We start from the raw sequence: 15,877 nt of genomic DNA, 5'->3' as shown, positions 1-15,877 counted from the left end.
GCTGCTTTTTAATATACTCTGCTCGTTTGAAGTTATAAATAACAGAAAGGTAACTGTTTTCATATGCAAACATAATAAAAATAATAAATAGCTCCCTCTAAGAGAATGATATATGGGACATATCATGGCACATACTACTTTGTATGGGCGATATGTGTACAGTCGGTTCCCTAACTAAAAGTGTCCACTTTTCTATACAATTAGTATTTCCCCGTGGGTAGTTAAGTTGAAGCAACGACCGTACAGTCATTATCAAAAGTGGATCGGACTACCATTTTAATAGCTTAACAAATATATAATATATATGTATCTGTTGAACAATAATTAGCATTACCTAATAATCTTGAAAGAGTAAGTAAGTACATATTCTTTATTGCACCAATAGTTATACATTTTACATACTTACATGTAAAACTACAAAGAAAATATAACGGAAAGAGAACTGTGGAGAAATTTGGGAGATTATTAGAGGATGATCTTTCTTTTTATTTTGGTGCTGAAGGTTCAACTTTCCTCTAGCGGTTTCTAAAGGTTCGTAAAGATGTGGCGATTTTCTAGGAGAAAGAAGCTGAGTTTTGGGATTAAAACTAGTTTATATAACTATAACGCTTACTTATCCGCGTCAAGCACCCACGCATACAGACTGGTTGAATCTGTAGGTGTTCATAATATTTTTTTACCAACAGCCTCAGTTAAAAGGTAGAAGGTAGAGGAAGGGAGGAGGTATGTAAAAAGGTAGGCAAAGGTAGATTTTTATTCAGTTCACTCCTCGCTGTTTCGGCCTATCCTTCCAGTATTCCAAGTCAGTGAGACAGGCGCCTTAGTTATATTATGCGAAGGCTAGGCTGAACGCAAACACGGCTTAAGCGTATTACGCTTATATTATGTGCATATTAAATGGCAGCACTAAATCACATTCGCCTTGACAAGTCAATGCTAATACAATGGCAACGGTTTGACCACAATCTGAAAATACGTATACTTATGTACCTATTGTTCATATTATACCTAGAGCTTACTCTTGTATCAGGGATAAATCGTCATCTAAATTTATGATGTGGTAAATTTATTCTATGGTTTCAACTATAAGTACAAGATTAAATTGTTCATTATTTATCAATATACGAGTGTACTTAAGTTAAAAGACGAATATAGAGATATTGAAACGAAACCTCTTTTATGTATTTATTTTTACGAAGCCTTCATTTAAATCAGAAAATAGGTACTCTTTTGGAAAGTTCTTTTAAAAAATTATAAGTATCTAGTTTTTGGTAGCGGTACAATGTAAGTGAAAAAAAAATCCGCGACAATAGCAGACCTAGCGGTTTTTTGGGTAATTATTCACAAATTTAACTCTTCGAAGCCAAAGGGTATGCAATTTTTATTAGGGTTTCATGAACTTTTTTCATTAAATTCTTCGAAGAGTTTGGGAGTTTGCCTTAAACGAAAAAAAGTTTAAAATAAAGTTTGGCGGGACATTAGAGTACTTATGGTAATATCCTGTCACGAGGTTGTGTAATAACTTACCCCGAAATCTTGTTTTAAATACGTAGGTAGGCGTATTTTTTTAATAATGATCTTATACCTATCAAATTATATATCGTACATAGGTTTCTAAAATCACATTGGTACGAGCCGGGGTTTGAACCCGCGACCTTCGGATTGAAACTCGAACGCTCTTGCCGCTAATGTAGACTACCTGCGTTTTTAATTATTGCAATGACTGAAAAGTTGTAATGAAAACTCTCAATTTAGTACAATCTATAAAATAAAAAGTAAGTTTAGGTACTCTAATACTAAACTAAACTTAAACTAAGCATATACTTATGTTAGGGCTCGGCTTCCTTTTGAGCGCTAATCGTGGTAACTCGTAGTAGGAAGGTTGAGGTCTTCGTTGTAGAAAAGAAACTTCGTTGTAGAATACTCATATTTATCGTTTATTTATAACTTTACACAGCACACTTTTTAAACTATCAGCACTTTAACTATTTATAGTCATATTAATAACACCATCGTACAATAAATAACAATAATACACTTTTAGGATACTTTTTGTCAGCATAGGCTGTTAAGGTCTTACTCCTAAGGCTGCTCAGATAATAATCGTCGCATTAATGAGGTGCAAGGTCTTTTATTAGACCATCGCCCCTCCAATCTCGACCTCTTCCACCTGTTCGTCAGGTGATGTGGGCTGACCGGTAGTGACGTCACAATTGTTTAATTATTTTAAGTAAAGTAAAATTGGCAAGTTCAATCACCTTACTTTTTATAAACGAACACAAGTAAATAAAAATGCGGTATTATTACTTTTATTTTTGGAAAGCCGCTAACATATATTTATAAAAGCATAACTTTCTTTCTCTATAAGTATATTATCTTAAATAAAACTTTAACTGCATACCTAATACTAAAAGCAAACGTACTCATGAAAAACTGCTAAGTAAGAAAATAAAATAACAATCCAGAAAAACAGAATACCCTTCACTTCTAAGTTGTAATGACAAAACACCGGTTTAACTTTCCCTATAAAAAGACAACATGGTTTCACAGAAACGTGATCTATCTTCCCTAGTAATCCCTTCGTATATTTCAGCCAACCAGTGAACAACAATTTGTCGCCGCTTGCATGTGAACTGGAATGAAAATTCATTTCCAGCCCTCAGAGCATGCATAATCCGTAGTGCCTCCAAGACTACTTAACTAATTACATGTTGTGTCGAGCGTCCCTCATTTTTGCTTACACTTGGGATGTAAGAAGACATCATTTTTGTTTCTTGCCATTAATCGTACACGTCTTACGACTGGCTTATCTTTATGTGCAGAGAACACGCAACATCCTGAGTATAAAACGTCAGGAAGAACTAGGACTTAACGAACAATAATTGTGTAGCGAGATGCGTCTTTTTCGAGTAAGCGGCGCAGCGCACCAGTTCCAAACGAGTAGCAAATCAACGCGAAACGAAACGTTTGTATACAATGAATATGAGCGACGAGAAAATACGTGTAAGATAAGTAAGTAGCTTTTCATTGAATAGATACAGGTATTTTTATCGTTGAAGCAACTCTTAATGAAATACAGATGTATGTACCTAATATTACAATTTGTATTGTAACTGTTTAAGTATTTACAGCCGTATTCATAAAAAATCCTTAAATGAGGAATGATCAGCTTATTAGCTAATCCACTGTTTAGGCTTAATAAGCCGTTGATAAGAACCATGATTTATAAACGTTTATTAGGGGTTTCTTAACTAATAAGCAGATTAGACCCGTTATGTTGGCATCTTGGCACATCATAGACAAAAATATGGCTGAACATTAATTAAAAAAAAAAGTTTGACAGCAGCACTAGCGGTAAATCATAAAATCCTGAACAATACGATGCACAATTTTGACCAGTTTTCTGGGTTATTATATATTAAAATAGCCTCTGCATCACAAAAACAAATAAATAATATTGCACGGCCGGAAGTTTTACGAAACTCGGTAAGCAACCACCTATATCATAGTCTGATAATCAGATATGTTACGAGTAAAGTTCATTGCAAGATTTGCAAGCAATATTGATAAAACTATGTGTTATTGCTTATAGTTTCAATATATTGTGGAATGAGGGAAAGAGGGCAGTTGCACATCTCAAGTCAAGAATTCTGCCTGCGCGCCATCGCCACCGTAATACCACGGATTCCAACACATTTTGTTCTGGTGGCGAAACACAAACGATATTGACACTATTCATATCAAATGATCGGTGAAGATAAATCAGGTGAGCAAGATTTGGTTATTCATTTCTTAACGTAAAATGTTGTAGTATTTTTATGAACATACATACCTCGACACCCAAAAAATTATGGCCTCTTCATTTTTAATTTGACGTACTATCGGTGTTTTTTAGAAGAGCAGAGCTAACTAAGCTAGTTAGGAGCTGTTTATAATTAGAATTAGTGAATAACATACTTAACCAACCACACGATGGAACCAATTTATCAGTGAAGTGGTGATTTATCTTAAAAACCTTTTTTGTTCGCCTAGGGCGCAGAGTTAAAGATAAGCGCTTATATATGCAACTTGACAATGACAATGTTTGCAGTGAAACATCTCAGCCAATAGCCGCATTAAAAGGCAAACTGCACAATTCATAATGAGGCAGAAATGTTCATTATTCACAGGAGTGTCGCTGTTGGTAGGTTATATAATTTTAAATCAACAAAGATATCAATATGATTTTTACATACGGTACTTATCAATCATAACACACCTGTGTAGGTTAATTATTTGTTTAAAAGTATATTAGCGTTTCAATTCATAACTTTGTTATTATTGTATAATTTCATTTTATCAAACTACAATTACCGGTAAGAAACAGTGTCTGTAGGTACGCTAGGTAGAAGTATGTATGAACAAAACAGACATGTATGTAATTCTTTAGTTTTGCTGTGAGATAGCTATGGTATTGACAAACAACAACAGAATCTCTGCCTGGATGGAGATCCATTATTCCATATAGTTACCACAACAATATGGAAATTATTCCATATTGCCATATCCATTAGGATGTTATACTTAAGCTTAAAATAAAAGATGATATAGGTTGATTCAATGAGTATATTAATTGAAACTGTGTTCTTTTCAGGTTGTGAGTATTCCATCATCAGCTATTTGTCCGGAGCTGGCTACACAATCCGGAGGCCACACTCTTCTGGCATCTAACCGGCCTGCACACCGCCATCAAATGAAGTTGGTTGTACTGAAATAAAGAAAAAATATTAACTAGTTTAATGATTGTCAAATGTAATAAAATTGTTTTATTTAAGTGGGTTGTTTGATTTCCCTAAATTAACACATGAAATATGTTGATATGTTATAATAAAAATCTCAGTTAAAAACTCATGAACTTGTTTTATTTATCTATCACAATGTAAAAAATTAACTCTGCTCAGTGTGGACTTCAACACAGAACTCAAGTATGCTAGCATTAATACCAATTAACCGAGTACACCCTTCTTTCATAGCAAATAGCACCACACAGCATTCAGTGCAGCGGCAGCATTAACAGTGCCTAGAAATCCAACCAAAGTAGGCCAACCACAGTTTTTGTTTTTTATAGTGATAATGATAATACACCTACAAATTGGAATATGATATTTATTTTATTTATTTTATTGATAAAAATGTTTACATGACATTACAGTTAAACCAATGCGTCACGAAACTTAGACTAAAAACAATAACAATAAGTACTTATAAAAGCAACAATTATTTTAACAACAACAATAATAGCACATTACATTTGACAAATTATATTGGAACAGTTGAGCACCTAGCATCCATCGCCTCACAGAATCTCAAGCATTCTCTATACACTGCCGTCCATCGCCAAGCAAATAGGTCGCACTCAGGTGTCGATGCCAGGAGCGCATTGAGTAGTGAGAGGGCGCGGGGCAGCGGCGAGTTCCTGCGCGATACGGTGCGCGCCGGCGGCACGGCCAATAGGTCGCGTTGTCGTGGTCTGAGGGCCATCCTCGGGACGTCCGGAACAAACAGACGCACGAGACCAGAGACAACTTCGGGACAGTCCGACTCACCACGCAAGGCTCGGCATGCCGTGACTAAAAGTTGGTGATTCCGTCTGACCTCCAAGGAGTTGTACCCGAGGGAGCCGAGAAGATACTTTGTCGGATACAGGTACGGATAGAATCCGAATATTTTTTTATAAAGGAACCTTAGAAACGCTTTCTGAACTTTCTCAAGCAGCAAAGCATACGTCGATTCGTAGGGGTTCCATATGATCGACGAAGTCTCTAGCTTACTCCTTACTAGACCATTGTAAACCATTTTTATGGCCACCGGGTCATGAAAATCACGGAGGTTTCGGATTACGAAACCCAGCCTTTGAAAGGAACTCTTGGCAAGAGAAAAAATATGTTCGTGAAACGTCAGCCGTGCGTCGAACACTACGCCCAGATCCTTGACGGCAAAGACACGTTTTATCGGCTCCGAACCTAGTGTATAATGCTCATGTATAGCGGAACGAGATCGGCTAAATGTACATACAGAACACTTGACTGGGTTAAAATGAAGTTTATTCTGCATACTCCACCGAAACACCAAGTCGATGTCCTCTTGTAACGTCTCACAATCAGTTCTTTGCTCTATCCTGTATACTAGCTTTAAATCATCAGCATACAAGAGACATTGAGCCGCCCGAAGAACCGATTTGAGATCGTTAATCATGATACCGAAAAACAAGGGCCCCAAGATGGAGCCTTGACTGACGCCAGACCGGGTATGGTAAGGAGTCGAGACAAAACAACCATGTCGGACGAATTGCTGCCGATCGCGCAGATAGTTGGCAAAAAAGGTTAGTAACTTGGGAGAGAAACCAATTTCATCAAGTTTCCTAAGCAGAACATCGTTATCCACGCGATCGAAAGCCTTCGAAAAATCGAAATAGATGACATCCACCTGAGTACCTCTGTCAAGATGTTGAGAAAGGTTGTCAGTTAGTATCAACAGATTCGTGTTGACCGAACGACTAGGCCGAAAGCCATGCTGCGCGTCACACAAAAAGGGCCGAACCTGTGAAGATAGAGTCCGGTGAAGTATGGACTCAAACAGCTTGCCTAGGGTGGGAAGAACGGCTATGGGTCTGTAATTCTCAACGACGGAAGTGTCACTCGCCTTCGGGATCGGCCTCACTCTAGACACCTTCCAACATCGAGGATATGACCCAGAAGAGAGCGCCAGGTTAAAAATATATTGTATCGGAATCTTTAGAAACTCCGCACAACCCTTTACAATATACGCTGGTAGGTTATCAGGTCCAACGGAGCTATTGGCCTTTAGGCGTTTTATCCCAGCTTCAACTTCCTGCAACGTTATTGATTTGATATCAATGCAGTTGGCGTTAGGTTTCCGATCGGCATTTTCTAACAAGTTTGGATCGAGAAGCGGAATGTCAGGTATAGCTGGGGTTCTAAGGTCCACCACCTTGCATTTTGGAGACAAAGCAAACCGCTTGGAACAGGTGTTCCTGGGGATGATCTGAGCCGATTAAGCCCGGTTGCCAAGAGGTTCCACCCAGCAGGTGGGCAGGGGAGGGGGGGCAAAAGTGGCTCCGGCGCGCCTCACTCTAAGCTATATATCTGCATACATCTAGCAACTATATCAAGTTTGGTGTCTTTTTCGTGTAATTCGAGGATGAAAAATTCATTTCTGTGACTAAATTTTCACTCTTCCATACAAAAAAATCGAGAAATTAAAAATTCCAAAAAAATCTTTTCACTTTTTTTTTCGAAAATCCTCTACAAAATTAAAACTATGAGGATTTGCTCTAGAAAAAAAATACCTGTGAATAGCCCAGTTATCCTACTATATAGAATAGTAAACTTGTTAAACATTTTTTTTTCATAACTCTGATAAAAAAAATGTTTTGTGTCGCGCGGCGTACCTGCATCGTAAGAGCGGTATGCAGCGTTTAGGATTTTTAAGTATGTTTCGATGGTTTCTGATAAGTTGTTATTCTTCTGGTTGTAGAAAATTACTTCTGGACGTGATATATATACAAATATAAATTAAACGTATAAATATAGATGTTGGGAAAACTTTCGCCAATAGAGTTATTATAAATGTGATAAAATTAACAAAGCAGATGTTTGATTAAAATGCGGGTTAAAATACGAGTAAGATATATATTGTTCGCAATTGCCACTATATGCCCATGGGTCCGTGCATTTTAGTTTTTTCTTAACGCAGTTGCACCTCCCTGCGCATTTTGTTTTGCAGCGGCAACGAATAAGCTCTAAACAAGCAGCAGCCGCCGCAGGTAGGCTTGTACATATGGGCTCCGAATAACCATTTTGTTTGGACCAGCTCCAGTCAGCAGGACATGGAAGCTGTTGCTGAGGGGCTATAATCTGTCCCCAAACATAGCCTCCTTGGTAAACTGCACGGAGAATATGTTTACGTAGGTAGCGCATCTTCCATTGGAGGCAGATTCTCTAACTGAAGATTATTTTTTGTAAAAAGTACTTTTCGGCACTCTTTTACACTTGTACTTGTACCTGATCCGAACACTGTAACACAATGCATAGTATCAAAATAATGTCTAAGGACCAAATCACATATCGTAATTCAAATCTGTTCAGATTTAATATTGTAAGACTCTTACTTGTCATACAAGACAATAACATTTTTTTCCAAAATTGGCTGCTCAATGTTGTTTTGTTTACCGTATTTAAATCCCTCCGGAACATTACAAGGTCCACTAAAACCAGGATTGTCAGATCCCTCATATTTCCCACTTTTCTGTATGCTGTATGTCTCACATGGACACTAAGGGCATCCGAAAAACAGAAAGTGAATGCACTAGAGATGTGGTGCTGGAGACGAATGCTGGGCATATCATGGACTGAGCATCAATTATTGAGGAGCTTGGCATTAAAGAGCGGTTGCTTTCTACGGGCAAAACTCGGTACTCAACTTCTTTCGACACGTGTCTCGTCGAGACGGAAACTCTACAGAACGTCTAGTTGTGCAAGAAAGAGTAGGAGGTGACAGGGCTAGGGGAAGATCTCTAATGAGATGTACTGACCAAACCAAATCAGTGTGTCGGTCACAGTAAGCGAATGCTTACGGAAAGCAGCTCTACGGGAGGAATGGCGACGTGTCGTTAAATGAGTCGCTCAAAAGTTTTCATAATGGCCACGACCACTCTATCAAGAGTGTAACGAAGAAGAAGGCCCTCCGTTACAGCAGGATATGCGCTTTAAGCTTGAAATACGCTTTTTTTCCCTTTCCACACACAAAAGAAACTGTGTTGTAACCTGAAAAGGCGTGGAAGAAAGGCAAGACTACTATCCTTTCTGGTCCTGTAAAATAAATCATATATCTATGAGTTACAAATAAAATCATATATTTAAAGAAAGTTTGCAGCACGTGACCATTAGCCCAGTTGACCTGTCTCTTATTGCGGTGACATATTTATTTATTTTATTTACAATTAATGGAAGAACTACAAACGTTAGCTTAAGAAAATGCAATAGCATGGCACGAGAGGAACAGGTGATTCTTTCCTGTGCCAATCCTCCATTAATTGTAAATAAAATAAATATGTCACCGCAGTATACGAGACAGCTCACCAGGGCAATTGGTCAAGTGCTGCAAACTTTCTTTAAATATATGATTTTATTTGTAACGCATAGATATATAATTTATTTTACAGGACCAGAAAGGTCAGAAGTCTTGTCATTATTCCACACCTTTTCAGGTTGCGACACTGTTTCTTTTTTGTATGGACAGGGAAAAAAGCGTATTTCAAGCTTGGAGCGCATATCCTGCCGTAACGGAGGGGTTTAAATACGGCAAACAAGGCAATATTGAGCAGGCATTGCCAATATTGATAAAAATTGTTATTGTCTTGTATGGCAAGTAAGAGTCTTACAATAGTAAGTATGGACAGATTTGAATTACGAGGTGTGAATTGGCCCCTAGACGTTATTTTAACAAAATGCATAGTATTTTGTTACTGATTTTACGAGTACATCAGGTACAAGTACGAGTGCAAAAGAGTGCCGAAAAGTACTTTTTCCAAAAAATAATCTTCAGTTAGAGAATCTGCCTCCAATGGAAGATCCCCTACCCACGTAAACATATTTCTCCGTGCAGTTTACCAAGGAGGCTATGTTTGGGGACAGATTATAGCCCCTCAGCAACAGCTTCCATGTCCTGCTGACTGGAGCTGGTCCAAACAAAATGGTTATTGGGAGCCCATATGTACAAGCCTACCTGCGGCGGCTGCTGCTTGTTTAGAGCTTATTCGTTGCCGCTGCAAAACAAAATGGGCAGGGAGGTGCAACTGCGTTAAGAAAAAACTAAAATGCGCGGACCCATGGGCATGTAGTGGCAATTGCGAACAATATATATCTTACTCGTATTTTAACCCGCATTTTAATCAAACATCTGCTTTGTTAATTTTATCACATTTATAATAACTCTATTGGCGAAAGTTTTCCCAACATCTATATTTATACGTTTAATTTATATTTGTATATATATCACGTCCAGAAGTAATTTTCTACAACCAGAAGAATAACAACTTATCAGAAACCATCGAAACATACTTAAAAATCCTAAACGCTGCATACCGCTCTTACAATGCAGGTACGCCGCGCGACACAAAACATTTTTTTTATCAGAGTTATGAAAAAAAAATGTTTAACAAGTTTACTATTCTATATAGTAGGATAACTGGGCTATTCACAGGTATTTTTTTTCTAGAGCAAATCCTCATAGTTTTAATTTTGTAGAAGATTTTCGAAAAAAGAAGTGAAAAAATTTTTTTGGAATTTTTAATTTCTCGATTTTTTTTGTATGGAAGAGTGAAAATTTAGTCACAGAAATGAATTCTTCATCCTCGATTTACACGAAAAAGACACCAAACTTGATATAGTTGCTAGATGTATGCAGATATATAGCTTAGAGTGAGGCGCGCCGGAGCCACATTTGCCCCCCCTCCCCTGCCCACCTGCTGGGTGGAACCTCTTGGCAACCGGGCTTAATCGGCTCAGATCACCCCCAGAAACACCTGTTCCAAGCGGTTTGCTTTGTCTCCAAAATGCAAGGTCCCCTTAGAAAACAGGACCTTAGAACTTCTGCTAGTAGAAAAACGTCTGAGAAATAGTTAGCGAACGCGCTCGCTACCTCCTTACCAACAAATTCTTCGTCTTTAGACTTAACTCGGGAAACAAAACCACCATTTGTCTTGAGACTGCCTACGTGCTGCCAGAAAGCGCGAGGATTGACTTTAATAGTACTTTGGATACGCCCTATGTAGCTATCATAAGCAACCGCTAGCAGCTCTTTTACCTTTGACCTTAATGTTGCAAACTTTTTGTAGACGTCTTTATCCCGTGTAGCCTTCCATTCCCGGTGCAGTTTATTTTTTTGTTTTATTTCGCTAATCAGGTCAGCCGTGAACCACACAGGATATCGTCTACTTGGACCGGGCGGTCGTTTTCGTTTAGGTACACAGAGGTCAAAGATATCGTATAGTATATTGTAAAACGTGTCCACAGCGATGTCGACCTCGCCAGCACTGAGAACTTTCTGCCAACTTATTTCGGACACTAATTTATACATTAGCTCAAAATTACTCTTCGTAAAGTTCCAGTCCCGACGCATATCCACATTGCTAGGATCTAGACGTTCCGCAGCTGGTCGATGCACACAGCTTCCGGGCACCGAAATCTCCAATGGAGGGTGGTACGTATCAGATCTCGGGACCAACCCCTCGCCCGCCATCTTTGAGACCGTAGCACCAGTGATGCGCTCCGGCACCAACACAACGTCTAGCTTACTTCCATGTACATTCGTCACTTCGTTCATCTCATTCATACCGCAAACAGATAAGAGATAACCATAATAACTAAGGACACTCTGGGACGCATATACCGGGTTCAGGTTTAAGTCGCCAAGCACAAGCACTACACCTCCAAGAGTGTCCCACAGATATGTCCCACAACAAAGGTACCTATATACCTGCCCATATTATTCAATTAAGTATCTTCAGTATTGCTGTGCCCTTACAGGTTGCTATGTAATATGTGCGCAATTAATACTTTTTAGTTAGAGCTTGAGAATACCGTGATCTTATAATAAATCAGCGTTTTATGGCAGGTAATGAGTATGAAACAAAAGTAGGTATACTCACTTCTTTGCGCTGTAGGAGTTCCGGGAGTAGTTTTCATTCTTTTATGATAGGTATATAGGTTGGTGAGGTGCTTTATCCGACGCCGGTGCCCCAGTCGTAGAAGTCTAGTCTTATGGTATAACAGTTCGTATCGCATAAATTGCTTGCATCTTGATGAATGCGACATACAATCGTGCAAACAACTCCTAGCAAAGGCACAATATCTAGGTTTCCCGCTATTTGCGCACTATATCTAGGTATGTAATGGTTTATCTCCTTATTTACACATATTAAACCACTCATTTATTAAATTTAGACGTTTTTTGAACAAAAAGAACACCCAAATCACTAAATTACGATACAAGTCTCATCGACGTTTGCACTAATTTGTGAAATGCTGTCTTGTCAAAATCAGCTGTTTTGTGACCGCCATCTTGTATTTTAGGGATAATAAACAGATAAAGAAGGGTCCACGGCTCCATAACTTTCCGAGGATTTAATAAAGAGATGATCAACTGTTTAGCGCTAAAAAGTGTTTATGAATCACGTTTTGTGACATCCGGTTATCAGCAACTGATGATCACTGCTCTAACTGTTTATGAATACGGCTGTTAGTATTTATCCTGTTAGTTATGTGATATTTTAATAGTAGTTTAATAAGCATATTTATTGTCTACGTTAATATATAGTTATTTGTACAACAAGAGATCAAAGTTTGATATTTCTTCGAGTGCTTATTTTGAGTCCCGTGCAAGCGAAAGATTCTATAATATAAAAGATCTCTAATTTAGAATCTTGAGCGTAGTAAGGGATTCAAAAGCGCACGAGATGTAAATAACTTTGATCTCGTGTAGTACACAAAATTTTTCACCCTAAGCAGTGAGAACGTACCTAGAGGGACAGAGATAATAGAACCCAAGTATATCGAACTTGTATTAGACCCCGCATGTTGAAATTACATTTGACTATAAAGGTCACTTGAATGTCATTTTGTCTCACTCAGTGAGCAAAATCGCATTTTGCTCACTGTTTTTAAGAAGCAAAGTACCCTTGTTCGAGCTGCTGAGGTGAAAATAATATTTAATGCGTTTTGATAAAGCACTACCTGCAAAAGAGGCTTAAAATAGCCCTTGCTTAGTTTTTTTACCTATACGTCCGACTCTACGAGTAGGTACCTATAGATAACTGGAAAACTGTTTAGTACTACCTAGGTGATCCGTCTGGGACATAGTATATAATGAAATAGTGTTTTGTGCAATCCATTATTTGACAAAAATACCGAAAGTACATTCTCGCTTCCCCTGCCGCCGCATCATCCGTGCAAAGAGCTGCAGTTCCGCCAACGCGTGCTCCCGATGCAGTTACTCGTTATGAAGATAGTTAAAAAGCTACTACATATAAAAATTAACTGTCATAGAAACCATCATTTGACGCGAAAGGTATATTAAAAAAATTAAGCATTTGAAAAACGAACCGAGTAAGCGCATTACAGATGTAGTGCATAATTATTGTCCGTCGTATTTTCATGGAAACGTACGAACGTATCTTGCTATTTTAGTAAGTCTCGGTACAAAGTACTGAGGTTGACTGAACTAGCATGATAAATACGGACGTTTCCGAGAAAATACGATGGAAAACACTTACGCATTACATCTGTATACAATAATTTAATACTTACCTAAATAATGTAAGCAAAACGCACATCTATTTTGGCTATGCAAACTGCGCTGCGTTAACTTGGTAGTTAATAATTTCATTTAAACGGCTGAGTCAAAATAACGTTTACACTCTCCAACTTGTAACAAGCAGGCAACAATGTTCATGAATTAACAATGAACTGGGGTCGGAAATTGGGGACATTTAGGACAAGTTGTGTAGCAGGTTGGGCCGATTCTCTTTGACAAACTATTTGGGGTATTAATATCTTCATTTAATGCCGGAATTCGGGAAATAAGTTGAGGTCTGTTCTTCCATTTGGGTATCTAACTGCTCTCGAGATAATACAAAACAATATTGTTGTACAGTAAAACAAATAATATTGTAAAAAATGTTATAATTTTTAGAAAACTCAAATTCTAACACTACTAACACCCCGATGATGGTACCTGTGCTTAAATGCCCATGCAATGCCGTGGTACAAGAGATGCACGATACCAACTTGTTCTAGCTATTAATACACAATACAACGCGCACTAAGTCGTAAAAAAATTGGGAGCCTGATTCAGATTTAACAACAATACAATACAATACAAATACTCTTTATTGCACACCTCAATAAAAGAAGACAATACAAAACAACTTGTTACGGTTTTATTTTTTATTGTGATACGATACGAATTCAAAAATTGGCGAAGTGAAAGCGTGAGATGCCCGCCAATTACCAAGACAATAATCAAGATATTATCAAAACCAGTTAAAACCCATAACAAATTGTTAAATTAGAATCCACCTCCAGGATTTTTAAGAGTGAAGGTAAACTGACAGCAGCTTGAATTGTTTACTTACGGCATCGTGAGACAGGTGTGACTCTTAAGATACCTGTCTCTTAAGGTGACAGTCCATTTCCAACGACAGCTGCACTACTGTTCATTTTACTATGGAAATTGACAATGACAGCGACGCGTTCAGTACCGGTAGTGCAGCTGCGGTTAGATATGGAATGTTACCATTATAAACACATCAATTCATATACCGGGTGTGGCCTGTAGTATGAGCAAAAAATTAAACTGTAAACTGTTGTACTCCTCATACTAACCAACATTTGTTCAGCGACTTTTAAAAATAACTTGTAGTTTGATTTTTAATACACTTTAAAGATTATTCTAAGACGCAATGTATTGCGAATATTCTTATGTTTAAGGCATGACAAGCAACGTCAATCACAATGATATGGCGTGGCGATGCCGTCCATTGAAGATAATATTTATTTTGTATGAAAAATAGGGAGTCTAAATTACTTCATAATTTTTAAAAGTTGTTGAACAAATGTGTCACCGTTTATTATTTATTTATTTTATTTAATCTTTATTGCACAATACATGAAGGTACAAATGGCGGAATTAATGCCTTAAGGCATTATCTACCAGTCAACCTATGGGTTTGATGAGTACAATCTGTTTTAATTATTTGCTCGTGTTACAGGCCACACCCGGTATACCTGACATTGACTATTCATTAACCTACTAGGTTATTTTTTTCCTAAATAAATTAAGAAGCGGGACATACACCTATCATAATTGATCCAGTTTATTAAACCCTAGGGAAGGAAACAGATAATTTCCTTCCATATTGTGGGCGGCAAGTTGCTTATGTAGGGAATTAATGATTAAGAAAGTAAATTTACCAAAGAATTCGCGATTAAATAATAGCTTTTTCTTTAGAGAGTATTAAGGCCATGAGAAAATTAATGTTATTTTACGAAGTATAACGTTTTCTTTTGTATGCTGTTAATATTTGTGAAAATGATTATTTAATCATTAATTTGATTAAACGTATCTACGTTAGACGACAAAGTTGCAATGGTTAGTATAAAGATACGACTAATTGTAATAGGTTTTTTCCTTTATTAGAACAAGGACACAAATTTTTATAACAGCTTTAAATCTGAGTTTGATAGCCATATTCTCGGCCCGATTCGAAATTAATGACACGTCAAATATTACGTCGAGATACGATATGGATTAGATAATATATGTAGTAGTATATATAGTATACGCGGAAAGAGAAGAGTCATGAAATGTATGGGATCCAATACATTCTATAACTCTTCTCTTTCCGCACAGACTCTATCTAGACGTAATATTTAATTTTGACGTATCTTAAATTTCGAATCGGGACGTAGTGACTAAGTTGAATATAGGGTAGTTGAACGGAAAACTCTTGTACCACAACAACCTTTAGTATTTTTTAGCTAATAAATAATCAGAAATTCAAGGCGGTAAAATGATATTAATCTCAATCTACCCACATTCAGAGCGAAGAGGGGGAATTCCGCGCCCACAAACACCGGGTACAACGCGTGTTTCTTAACCTCGCGTGATAAATCTTACGGGTACCTTATCTCCTGATTTATTCCAGCGATAATCTTCCCTTGTCAGCAACTTATCTAGTAGATTCGACGAGTGAAGTCACGAAATTGTTTTAAGAAGTCCCTTTCTTTAGTGTTCGACAAGCGCTTTGTATATAGGA

General features: G+C 37.7%; 1 long non-coding RNA gene across 2 annotated transcripts; it reads left to right on the top strand.

The window, feature by feature from the left end:
• Positions 1-3,136: 3,136 nt before the first annotated feature.
• LOC134669263 (uncharacterized) lies at positions 3,137-4,890 on the top strand. Of its 2 annotated transcripts, XR_010098889.1 has the most exons (3): positions 3,137-3,486; positions 3,593-3,766; positions 4,634-4,890. It is a non-coding gene; the product is annotated as an uncharacterized LOC134669263 (long non-coding RNA). The 2 variants fall into 2 exon arrangements; XR_010098888.1 differs by having other exon boundaries at positions 3,137-3,766.
• The last annotated feature ends 10,987 nt before the right edge of the window (positions 4,891-15,877 follow it).

Source organism: Cydia fagiglandana, chromosome 12 (genome assembly GCF_963556715.1).
Source record: "Cydia fagiglandana chromosome 12, ilCydFagi1.1, whole genome shotgun sequence".
In the NCBI taxonomy this organism is placed as follows: Eukaryota; Metazoa; Arthropoda; class Insecta; order Lepidoptera; family Tortricidae; genus Cydia; species Cydia fagiglandana.
The sequence above is the reverse complement of the archived record's forward strand: the minus strand, read 5'-3'. Positions and strand labels throughout refer to the sequence as shown.